At 38.6% G+C, this 10,285-nt stretch overlaps 1 pseudogene; it reads right to left on the bottom strand.

The window, feature by feature from the left end:
* Positions 1 to 8,234: 8,234 nt before the first annotated feature.
* On the bottom strand, positions 8,235 to 8,579 carry LOC117695176 (gamma-aminobutyric acid receptor-associated protein-like 2 pseudogene; annotated as a pseudogene).
* Between the last annotated feature and the right edge of the window lie 1,706 nt (positions 8,580 to 10,285).

Genomic DNA, 10,285 nt, shown 5'->3' on the forward strand with positions numbered 1-10,285 from the left:
ACCTCTCTAATGCTGCTGGTAGAAGGACACACATAGTACAAAATGAAAAGTTATTTTCATATTGTTAAGGCATGATACTAATAGTTTAAGAACATGCTAAGCCAAAGGTTGTATTTTAAAAGCCAATGATCCTAGTTGCATCAAAAAAAAAAATAATATGGAGTCACTTTAAGCCATTGAACTATTTATTCCAAAGTCCCAAGCCAGAAAATGGTATACAGGTCCAGAGCCTGCAGATCTAATAAATGTAAAGAGGTGCAGTAGAAAGAGGGAGAGAGAGAAAAAGGCAGAGAGAGAGAGAGAGAGAGAGAGAGAGAGAGATCATTTTGAGCCACTGTGCTTGGGACATGTCCATTTGCTATGCAGATATGCTCATTGGAAAAAGTGCCATTTGACATCACAAAATGAAAATGCTTGGGGGCAGGGGGAACATTTTCAGTGCTAGTCTATCACATTGGCACTGAAAGATTTACCAAGCTTAGTTTACCAAGACAAAACTAAAGAAGTTATTGAAGTGTTTGATAAAGGCCAGACTTAAGGAAACATGCTGCTAATACCCTAATGGATCTTAAGTCCCAATTTTGTCTTCTATAATTTCATTCATAAAATGTCTTAACTAACCTATCTCAGCCCTGTATAAAAATGTCAACAAGGTGTAATGGGATGCACCTTAACCCTTTTGTTTGGGTCCATCTGTGATTAAAAGAGTTATTAGGATAAAGCAACAAAGAAGTAGATTATTCAAAACCTGTGATATCAGTCACTAATAGAATCCTGTAAGAGAAGCACTCCCAATAGCTTGGCTAGACAGTATGATGTCAAATTATTAAGGATTGTTGAGCTAAGAAAAGCAAAGTGAAAATATTTGAATTTTGAATTCAAAAGTCAAAAATTATGAACAAATCTTTCAATCCATACTCTTTACTGGAATGAACTGATGTTAGTGAGTCCAATAGAAAGAAATACATTTGTTTAAAATGCTAAAAGAAGCTGGCTGTCCTCTGAGAGGCTCTGCCTCTAAGATGCAGATCCTCACAGCCAACCATGGGACTGAACCCGGGGACCCCAATAGAAGAATTAGGGGAAGAGCTAAAGGAGCTGAAGTGGATTGCAACCCCATAGGAAGGACAACAGTATCAACTAACCAGACTCCCAGAGCTCCCAGGGACTAAGCCACCAACTAAAAAGCATACATGGGTGGGGCTGTGGCTCCTATACAGCAAAGAACTGCCTCATTTAGCCTCATTGGGAGGGGAGGCGCTTGGTCCTGGGGAAGCTTGATACCCCAGAGAAGGAGATTTAGAGGGGTAAGGTAGGAGTGGGTGGATGGGGGAGAAGGTTCAGGGATAAAGGTCCTTAAAGACCCAATTTAGATTCCCAGAACCCACATGGTAGAAAAAGAGAAAGGACTCTGGCAAGTTGTCCTTTGACCTCTACACTTGTACTGTGGAATACCTGTGTTCGTGCAGACACACAGATATTTTAAAAAATAAACAAATTAGAAAGAGATAGATAGATAGATAGATAGATAGATAGATAGATAGATAGATAACCAAATGGGTTTTTAAACTTTTAAGTCCCATTGAAAGGTGAACTTTTAATGAATATCAAGCCGGTTGTGGTGGCGCACGCCGGTAAGATTTGCTGAAGGAGGCAGAGGCAGGAGGATCACGAGTTTGAGGCCAGCCTGGGCTACACATTTGCTGGGCAGTGGTGGTGCACGCCTTTAATCCCAGCACTTGGGAGGCAGACGCAGGCGGATTTCTGAGTTCGAGGCCAGCCTGGTCTACAGAGTGAGTTCCAGGACAGCCAGGGCTACACAGAGAAACACTGTCTCGAAAAACCAAATAATAATAATAATGAATATCAAAACATCCATGAGTCAAAGTGAGCAATAGATCCAACCCAGAAAAGACACTTGAAAGATGGGAAAAATATTGCATCATCACAGAAATATTTACACGCATGTGATCTTGCAGTTTCAGGCTTACTGCAAAGTATGATAGAGTGGAGGTCCAGGCCGTTCTATAGTTTTGATTAGGAGTAAAGAGAAGCAATTTGGGAAGTTTCATTCTAAGTTTCAGTTTGTCATTTTCCTCTGCCAAAGATAGATGACATTAGATGGAAACATATGGGGAGAGGCTTTTCAAAGTCTCAGGCATCTTGTATATTTGTATAGTTTTCCATTATTATACAGGGATAGTTGGTTGCCAAATTAAAGCAATTTCTTGTGAAACACAGAACCTATCCAACCCTACGTTAATCCACTGGAGATTTAACACACAATATAGAAATGAGCTTCATAAGCAGGCCACGTTATTTTTTCTTTCCTTTGTAAAAACTACCACACCAAGAAAATTGGACATGACATGATTTGTTACATAGTTGACAAATCTCTTTGTTTTTCCTATGTTTAGGAGTAGATTAAATTTGCTTGATTTCCTTTGGATCATTCCTTCCACATTCTCAGAAATCAAAGAAGACATCATTCCAGCTAACTCACTATTTATTTTGTCTATATTTGTATGTCTGTCGTGGGACATGCACATGCTACAGTTATATGAAGAAGTCAAAGGATAACCTATAGGACAATATTATCTCTTTTTACCATATGATTCTGGAAATTATTGTAATTATCAGTCTTGGCAGCTATCCTGAGGGCCCAATTCGCTTGGATTAAAACAAAACAACAAAAGATCACAGAGGATATAGGAAAGATTTTTAATATTTTTTAAGAATAGAATAAGTTTTTACAAACAAAAAAGAGAAGACTAAATATGAAATCAAGGATATATGAACATAACAATTAAAATGCAAATCCTTTGTATATTAAAACAAAATTAAGTTGCAAACACAAAAACAGGGAAACATTGCTTAAAATATGTGACATACAAAATAGTTAATAAATAAAATAACTTGATGAGTTAGTCAATAATTGCATAGTTATTTACCTATTTATCTGTCAGACTGTTTGTCTTTCTTCGTTAACTTTTAAAGTCTTTTGTATACTGACAATATTAATCATTTTGCATGTCCCTGAGACATGTCTCTATATAATTATATCTGACAGGATGACAAGTTTCTACTGGAAAAGTGGAGAGCTTCTCTTATATTATTATAATTGTACAAACTTATGAATGAATTTACACATCACATACTATATACAGTTATCAAATTAAATTTAAATAAAACACTCAGAAAATTTCTTACCTATATAAAATGTGATGATGAAATCAGGGCAGTGGACAATTCCACCTCCTCTAATACCTTTTAAATTTCTTTTCACATTTAGTTAGTTGGTTGATTAATTAGTTATTAAATCATTTGTATATCTGGGATGGGGAAAACCCACTATGCCACAACACAAGATAGTATCTTCTTCTTCCACCATGTGAGGATCCAAGGAAACAAATTCAGGTCATAGGATTTGTGGCAAGTTGGCGAGTGTCTTTCCTCACAAATCCACTTCTCCAGGTTCTCTTTTAGCTCTCTCTCTCTCTCTCTCTCTCTCTCTCTCTCTCTCTCTCTCTCTCTCTCTCTCTCTTCCTTTTTCCTTCCTTCTTTTTATTGAATGAAAAGCCAGAGTTTATTTCTTTTTAAAATTTATTTATTCACTTTACAAACCAATATCAACCCTTCCTCTCTTCCCAGTAGCCCCTTCACAGAAATTCTCTCCCCATTCCACCCCCAACCCCCAGGGTATCACCTCCACTAACACCTCCACAGCTCCAACCCTTAACATGAGGTCACTGAAGGAATAGGCACATCCTTTCCCAATAAGACCAGACAAGGCAATGCATTTAGGAGCAGGATAGATCCACAGGAGCAGGCAGGTGACAGGCTCAGGGACAGCCCCTGCTTTAGTTTTTGGAGACTCACATATATGCAGGAGGCCTAGGTCCAGCCTGAGCTCACTCTTTGATTGGTGATTCCATATCTAGGCGTCCCTAAGGATACAGGTTAGTTGACTCTGTTGGTCTTCCTGTGGAATCCCTGTCCTCTTCATGTCCCTCAATCTTCTCCCAACTTCCATAGACTACCCAAGTTCCATCTAATGTTTGGGCATGAGTCTCTGCATCTCTTTCCATAAGCTGTTGGGTGGAGCATCTAAGAGGACAGTTATGTTAGGTTCCTGTCTGCACAGCTATCATTAATAGTGTCAGAAATTGGTTCTTGCCCATGAGATGGGTTTCAATTTAGGCCAGTCATTGGTTGGCCACACCCTCAGTCTCTGCTTTATCTTTATCCCTAAACATCTTGTAGACAAGACATATTTTGGGGTTAAAAGTTTTGTGGATGGGTTTCTGTTCTTATTCCTCCACTGGAAGCCCTGCCTGGCTACAGGTGGTGGCCACTTCAGGATCCATATTCCCACTGCTAGGAGTCTCAGCTAGAGACACTCATAAAGACCCCAGGGGCTTCCCTTCACCCTGCCACCAATCTTCCTTCTCTCTCCTCTAATCTTCCCTGCTCTCATATGTAAATATGATCCACCCACTCCATCTCCATACCCTCTTCCCTCCATCAATCTTCAATATCTATTTTCTTTCCCCTTCTGAGAAAGATTCCACCATCTTCCTTTGGACCCTCATTATTTGGCATCTATGGCCATGCTATAATCAACATGATTATAGGCCATGCTATAATCAACATGATTATAGCATGGTACCTATATTTTACGGCTAATAGTCATTTATCAGTGAGTACATACCATCCATGTCCTTTTGGGTCTGGGTTATCTCACACAGGATGATATTTTCTAGTTTTATCATTTTGCATAATGTCCTTGTTTTTATTGGCTGAGTAGCAGTCCATTGTATAGCTATAACACATTTTCTGTATCCATTCTTCAGTGGAGAGACATCCAGATTATCCCCAGTTTCTGACTATCACTAATAAAGCTGCTATGAACACAGTTGAGCAAGTATCCCTGTGTGTTGGGGTCCACACTAGCCCCACGTTGGAGCGGCCAAAAAATGTCGCCACCCAGGCAAAATGTTGAGGCCCGGGCCAACCCATGTTTGGGCAGCCACTGTATCCTGGCCCAAGCTGCCGCTCCGGTCTGCGGGTCAGGGTTCAGCAAGAGAGAGAGAGTGAGGTCGGACTCGAAGAATGGAGACCAGACAGTGTGTTTCAATCCCGTTTATTCTTCAGTCTCTTCTTAGTCTAAGTCCTAAATCTTGAGTTCCTAGTCCCTAGTGCCTCCAAGTTCCAAGTAACTTCTTCCAAGTTCTCTCCCAAGTGCCTGCTACCTAATGCCTAATTCCTACTCCAAGTTGTTCTCCAAGTTGTACTCTCTGAAGTGTCTCTATCTCTATTCTGTGTCTCCCTAATGTCTGATTCTCTACTGTCTGCCTCTGCCTTTTATATGCCTCACTTCTAAGCCATGCCTCTAAGTTACACCTTTAATCATGCCCTTAGGTCTTGTCTCTAAATCTGATCTCTACACTTCTAAGTCATACTCTTAAGTCACACACCTTTAATCTCACGCACCTTTAATCTCAAGGTATCTAAACCAAGATTATCGGAGTGTGCTCAGCTGTTGTAGGCTATTGTAATCCAAGTCTCATGTCAGGGTATATGGCTCAAGATGGCTGCAAAGCTGATGACTGCTTTCTGCTAAAAGTCAGCTCCCAACAACTAACAAAAATATTTTAAAAGATGAAGATCTTGGCACATCTGGCTTTATGCAGTTTCTCAGGATCCCAAGCTTGTGATGTCTCCACACTTCTTTTAATGCATTGATGTTGACATGGTTATACTTTTGTGTATGTCTATGTGTGCATTTGCATGTGTGTGTGTGTGTGTTACAGTGTAGTGAACTTAGGCTACAGTTGTAATGTAACTTCTTCTAACAACTTGTGTTACAGTTGTTAGACAGTTGCCTATTTTATCTAGACATCTTAAAATGCATGAGCAAGAGCATTGCCTCTTAAATCTAGTTACTTCTTCCAAGTTCTCTTCCAAGTGCCTGCTACCTGTCTTCTCTCTGCTGTGTCTGGTTCTCTGTTCTGTTCTGTCTCTGCCTTTTATATGTCTCACTTCTAAGCCATGCCTTTTGGTCACACCTTTAATCATGCCCTTAGGTCTTGTCTCTAAATCTTATCTCTAAATTACACTCTTAAGTCACACACCTTTAATCTCACACACCTTTAATCTCACACACCCAAGGTATCTAAACCAAGATTATCGGAGTGTGCTCAGCTGTTGTAGGCTATTGTAATCCAAGTCACATGTCAGGGTATATGGCTCAAGATGGCTGTAAAGCTAATAGCCGCTTTCTGCTAAAAGTCGGCCCCCAACACCTGTGGTTTATTGGGACATCTTTTGGATATATGCCCAGGAGTGGTATAGCTGTGTCTTGAGGTAGAACTATTGCCAATCTTATGAGAAACAGACAAATTGATCTGCAGAATGGTTGTACAAGTTTGCACTCCCACCAGCAGTGGAGAAGTGTTCCCCTTGCTCCACAACCTTGCCAGTAAGTGTTATTCTTTGAGTTTTTGATCTTAGCCATTCTGATGAGTGTAAGGTGGCATCTCAGAGTCATTGTGATTTGCATTTTCCTGATGACTAAGAATATTGAACATTTCTTTAAGTGCTTCTCAGCCACTTGAGATTCCTCTGTTGAGAATTCTCTGTTTAGCTCTGTACCCCATGTTTTAATTGGGTTATTTGAGTTCTTGGTATCTATTTCTAGAGTTATTTATAAATTTTAGATATTAGCCCTCTGTCAGCTGTGGGGTTGGTGAAGATTTTTTCCCAATCTGTAGGCTTTTGTTTTGTCCTATTGACAGTGTCCTTTGACTTACAGAAGCTTTGCAGTTTCATGAGGTCCTACTTATTAATTCTTCACCATAGTGTCTGAGCCATTGTTGTTCTGTTCAGGAATTTGGCTCCTGTACCAATGATTTCAAGGCTATTTCCCTTTTTTTGTTGTATTACATTTAGTGTGTCTGGTTTTATGTTGAGGGCTTTGATCCATTTGGACTTGAGTTTTGTGCAGGGTAATAAATATGTATCTATTTTTATTCTTCTATGTGCAGACATCTGGTTAGACCAGCACTGTTTGCTGAAGATGCAGTCTCTTTTCCATGGTATGATTTCAGCTTCTTTGTCAAAAATCGAGTGTCCATACATATGTGAGTTGATTTCTGGGTCTTTGATTCAATTTCATTGATCGGCTTGTCTGTTTCTGTATCAATTCTATGCAGTTTTTATTGTTATTGCTCTGTAGTAAAGCTTAAACTCAGAGATGGTGATACCTCCAGAATTCTTTTATTGTTCAGGATCATTTTTAGCTATTCTGAATTTTGTTTTTCCGTATGAAGTTGAGAATTATTCTTTCAAGATCTGTGAAGAATTGTGTTGGAATTTTGATAGGGATTGCATTAAATCTGTAGATTACTTTTTGTAAAATGCCCATTTTCACTATGTTAATCCATGAGTAAGGGAGAGCATTCCATCATTTGATATATTCTCTAATTTCTTTTTTTTCTGATACTTGAAGTTCTTGTCATACAGATCTTTCACTTGTTTGGTTAGAGTTGCACCAAGATATTTTATCTTATTTGTGACTATTGTAAATAGTGTTGTCTCCCTAATTTCTCAACCCATTAATTATTTGTATAAAGGAGGGAAACTGATGTTTTTTAGATAATTTTGTATCCAGCCACTTTGCTGAAGGTATTTATCAGCTGTAGAAGATGATCATGGTCCTTTTTTTTTGCCTTTATAAGGAGGCTTTATTGTTAATTATTTACCTTAATAGTCTCAGAAAGAACAGATTATCTCAGTCCAACATGATTTGCAGTTGACAAAATCTAGTGAAGCAGGTGTTCTGATTGCTAAGATTTAATTTGGGTGCTTTTAGTACGTAGCCATCTAACATTTCAGACATAATCCAGAACAATATCTCAGCCCCTCCTTTTCACTTTAATATCATCACATCTACTGCCCTTCATTGCGGAAATATCTTCATTAAATATGATTCCCTGAGGACAGGTTTCCTGAAGCATATAGCCATGAGGACAGTGTACAAAAAGGAAACTGAAAATAAAACTCTGTATGATAATTTACTAATTGAAGGAAACAAAACCTTCCAATATATTAAGAAATAAATCCAGTAATAAATACACTGGTAGGTCTGTTGTGGAGGCTCTGTTGGAATAACTGAGAACAGCCAGTTTACAAGATACACAAGCAGGAAGGGTGCACCTAGCCCAGCAAGAGCCTCAGAAGCCACTGTAGGCCACAGACAAGAATCCATCTTCATCTTTTTCCTTCTCATGAAGCTGTCCCATTGTTAGGCTGGACTGTGGGACTGTCTTGTCCACAAACAGGAAGATGGCCTTCTCGGAAGGAAGCTGGATCCTTTTTCTGACAATCCACATGAACTGAGCCACGGTGATGTCGGATGGGACCAAGTACTTCCATGTGTCAGTGTCAACAATCTGAGAGCTAGAGACTTTTTCCATGATCACCGAACCCTGGTCAGGGTCAGGGTACTTCCCTCTGATCTTTGCGGATTCCACGCATCTATGTTCCAGGGAGTGGTTCTCCTTAAACATCCACTGCATGGCAGCAGGAAGCAATGGTGCCTGCTCTTTGAACCTCTGACTTAGGCTAAGCGACCACAACAACAATGGAGGCAGTGGCAGGCTCCACAGACAGGACTTCCAGCTGCTGGAGCCTTCTTTTATTTCCTTTCAGTTCATTTATATGGTGGATTACATTGATGTATTTTCATATATTGAACCACCCATTCATTCCTGGGATGAAGCCTACTTGATCATGGTAGATGATGTTTTTGATGTGTTCCTGGATTCAGCTTGTGAACATTTTATTGACTATTTTTGCATCAAGGTTCATAAGGGAAATTGGTCTGAAATTCTCTTCCATCATTGAGTCTTTGTGTGAGCTAGATTTGGGGTGACTGTGGCCTCATAGAATGAGTTTGGCAGTGTTCCTTCTGTTTCTATTTTGTGAAATAGTTTAAGGAGTATTAGCTCTTCTTTGAAAGTCTGATAGAATTCTGCATTAAAACCATGTGGCTGGGGGCTTTTTTTGGTTTGGAGACTTTTAATGACTGCTTCTAGTTCCTTAGGTGTTATAGGACTACTCAAGATATTTTACTTGATCTTGATTTAGTTTTGTAATTGGTATCTGTCTAGAATTTAAATGATCCATTTCATTTCCATTTTCTATTTTTGTGGAATACAGGCTTTTGAAGTAAGACTTAATGATTCTTTGAATTTTCTCAGGGGAAAACAGCCAGCAATTAGGGTCTCTTTAAAATTTTCTAAGCACATAATAATTGTATATACTTATGGGGTATAGTATATGGGAGGGGAATTTCTAGGAAACTGCATAATCGATTAAAATTACAGATGGTACATATTTTATTTGCTTTCTTCTTCCTGCTTTGGACAAAGAAATGATGATTAAAAGCTAGGATACTCAGCTTTAATCTACTGAACCAATGCCAACAACTTTTTACATCAACATAACTATTTTGTGAAAAAAAAAAAACTAATTTTATTAAACAATTGTTAGTGGGGTTTTTCCATAGACTTTACACCAGAGAACATTTCTTGCATATCTTTCTTCTATGTTTAAGCAATTCATACACACAAAAAGAGAAACAAATATTGTTTCATTTCTGTGATGGTGAATTCTTTGGTGCAATCTAACTTAGAAAGAGATATTCAGTTACCTGCTAAAATGTTACTCCTGAGTGTAACTGAGAAAGTTTGTTCAGGAAGAGATTAGCATTGAAGTTGGTAGACTGAATAAAAAGATTGCTCTCACAATGCAGATGAAAATATTCAACTTTGAAGGCCTTAAACAAAACAGCAAGGAAAAAAAATGTCTGTTTCTCCAGCCTTAGAACTTTGGCTCAATTACAACACTGGGCTTTTCCTGAGCTTCCTACTTGTAGATACCAAACCATAACACTTAACAACCTCCATAATCCCATGAGCAAATTGTGATAATAAATCTCCTTCTATGCAATGATGTCATTGATTTTAACCTTATGTATAATATATATAGTTATTTTATATATAATATATATAGTTACACCAAGATATCAAGATTAAAGCATTCTTCAAAGTGAAAGAGTTCGGCAGAAAAAGGTCAAATTCTGCCTGATTTCATGTTCACAGACTCCCTAACATGTTACAGATTATAGCGACAGAAGAATGATGGTAGCTAGGGACTAGTGGGATGGAAATAAGTTGGAAGCCATTGTTTAATGGGCACAAGAAAAAAGAAAGACTTTGGA

The sequence above is a fragment of the Arvicanthis niloticus genome, chromosome X (genome assembly GCF_011762505.2).
Source record: "Arvicanthis niloticus isolate mArvNil1 chromosome X, mArvNil1.pat.X, whole genome shotgun sequence".
NCBI lineage: Eukaryota > Metazoa > Chordata > Mammalia > Rodentia > Muridae > Arvicanthis > Arvicanthis niloticus.